The sequence below is a fragment of the Alligator sinensis genome, unplaced genomic scaffold (assembly GCF_000455745.1).
Source record: "Alligator sinensis unplaced genomic scaffold, ASM45574v1 scaffold190_1, whole genome shotgun sequence".
In the NCBI taxonomy this organism is placed as follows: domain Eukaryota; kingdom Metazoa; phylum Chordata; order Crocodylia; family Alligatoridae; genus Alligator; species Alligator sinensis.
Window position 1 is genome coordinate 74,692 of NW_005842847.1, and position 2,569 is coordinate 77,260.

A 2,569-nucleotide genomic window follows, 5' to 3' on the forward strand; every position below is an offset into this window, starting at 1 on the left:
AACCCCATGCAGGTAAGGTTTGGCATGCCGGCTTGCAGAGATTCCTTTGACCCCTTTCTTTTACCTCTTTGCAGGGTGCATTGCTGACTATCCAGCAGCGTCTGCCTGGCTGTAGGCCCAACCTGCAGAAACACACGCCTACAACTTCCCCTCCCTTTGTTTCCAGTCTCTTCTCACCTCTCTCCACAACCTCCTGTACACCTTGCTTACACTGTGCTGCTTCAGTTATGTGATAACATTTTACAGTCTCCTGGTGAGTACATTCGGGTGAGTGTATAGCCTTTGTGTGTGTGTTTGTGCATGCATGTGTGTGTGTGCATGTGTGTGTGCACATACATCCCATGGAATGACTTTGCCCTGAACTGTACTGGCCTAGGAGCCCCGGGTGTAGTTTCTTATGATGTTTTCATTCAATACCCAAATTGTATCATTGGTCAAATTAAAGATCTTCCATCTACCCAAAGAAGCTTGCCAGTGCCTACATCCTTAGATCGACACGGCTACAACCACAAACCCTGCAAACTGTGATGAGTACTTTACAGGCAAGTTACAGATCATGCCGCAGAGCATTTGCAACCTAAACAGCTGCAAAGCACGGTGAGGGAAGAACAAAAGAAAAGCAAGGCATGAGAGCAGGGGGGGGAAGGAGGGTGGGAAATGCAAAGATAAAACCATGCCGTGGCTCTGATGCTTGTGCACGCTCCTCGTGAGGGGTTTTGTGTGTCTGGCACTTCTGAGCAAGTCTCCATTGCCTGACACAACTATATGAGGACCTAAACAAAGACAGATAAACAGCAAACTTTCCTTTAGGTGCTGTGATGCCTACACTGATGAAGGCTGGGTTTTGGGGGGTTTTTCTGTTGCATTCGAGAAATCTTCTTGCTCAGTTACATTCAACCTCTCTCTCTGTCTCATGTGCCTGCCTCTGTCTTTCTGTCTTTCTCTCTCACACATTCACACCGAGGAGAGAGGGATGACCTGTTTGCAATACACCAGCTTTGCAGAGGAGAGCGAGTGAGTGATGTGGCCATCTGGTGGCTGTCCTAGAGAGAGAAAGGCGAGGTTTGGGGGGTAAATCGGATATCTTTTATTAGACCAACTCAAAGAGTTGGAAAAAAATCTTCTTTGCAAGCTTTTGGGTATAAACACCCTTGGTCAGGCCGAAGAAACACATACAGCTGGTGTGTGCTCTTCCAGGATGGAGTGAATAGAGAGAGAAAACCAGCCCTACTACACATAGCACCCAACAAAGTTTGACGTTAGCTTCGGGTGCACAATAGCCCACATCTGAGGCATGGAGGAAGATCTCTAGGATATTGAGCCCGGCTTTCTACAGACGCGTGCAAGATTTACCTTGGTTGCTGCCAGAGGCACACAAGGTTTCAGTAAGGTTCCTCTCTTCGGGGCTCAGAGGTTGCATCTTTGGAAAGGGAGGGATGCTATCCTCAGGGAAAAGGGCAAGCTTCCTTCTCTAGCTGTTCGGGGCATGTTCGGGGCTTTGCTCATCCATTTAGCTTACCCCTTCAGCCCTTGCCAGCATGCCAACAGGATGCAGGGAGAATTTCAGCATTCCCCCATCCCCAGCTCCCCCATGAAATCAATGGAAAACTCCCACTGACCGAAACTGGGCCAGCACATCATCCCCCCTGTATTTCAGCCGCTGATCATTACACCGCCCGGAGAGCTGCTGGTCATAAAACAGAACAAAGTTCTCTCTGTACACGAAATAGGTGTGATCGGATCATCTCACCTGTCACCCCCCCGAAATCATGCTACAAAAAAGCAAGAAAGAAAGAAATCCTTCCCTTTCTTCCTCTGGAAACCGCGGTTTGCAGCCATTCTGCTGGAGGCCACGAAGCAGGGCCGCGTGCACTCGGTAGCAGGCCCTCGGAGCACGCAGCAGGGCTGCACCCCAGAGTTTCAATCTGCCTCGTATTAACGAGCTGCTTGACGGGGATGTGATGCCGGGCGAGCAGCAGCTGCTCGGAGCACGGCGCTATGGAGAATTAGCTGAAAGTTTATTCTTAGCTCTTCCTCTCGGCTCTAGCAACATGTTTAACAGCTTGTGCATTTTGTAATGCCTCCTTTCATCGCCATGGCAACCGTTAAAACTTAAGGTGTGTATGACTAGCACGCTCCCAAGGCTGCAGGCTGCTGGCAAAATGAAGCCCTCGGTGTACACGGCCACTCGTTGCTATTGATTCAAGAGGGCCACTGTATGCTGGGAAGGCCGTTGCGGGCCTGTGCCAAGTGCTCTGGGCACAAGACTGCAATTCTCTGTCCGAGGCAGGCTGGGACTCTCATTTGTCGATCTGGCTAGTCACTGGGAATGGGGTATACTTCTGGCGAAGTTACTCCACTGCTTGGAGTCGTGCAAAGCCGGCTTCATTAGAGACTGTCTATATTCTTGGCTTGAAAAACTAGGTCTGAACCGCATGCTCACCTACTATGGAAATGAGGGCTATTAGAAATACAAAAATCAGCTTGATGGAAGGACGGATGGATGGCAAGTGAGAGAGCGATGTCATGATTTTTATCTTTCAAATGCACTCGATTGCACCAAATGGCA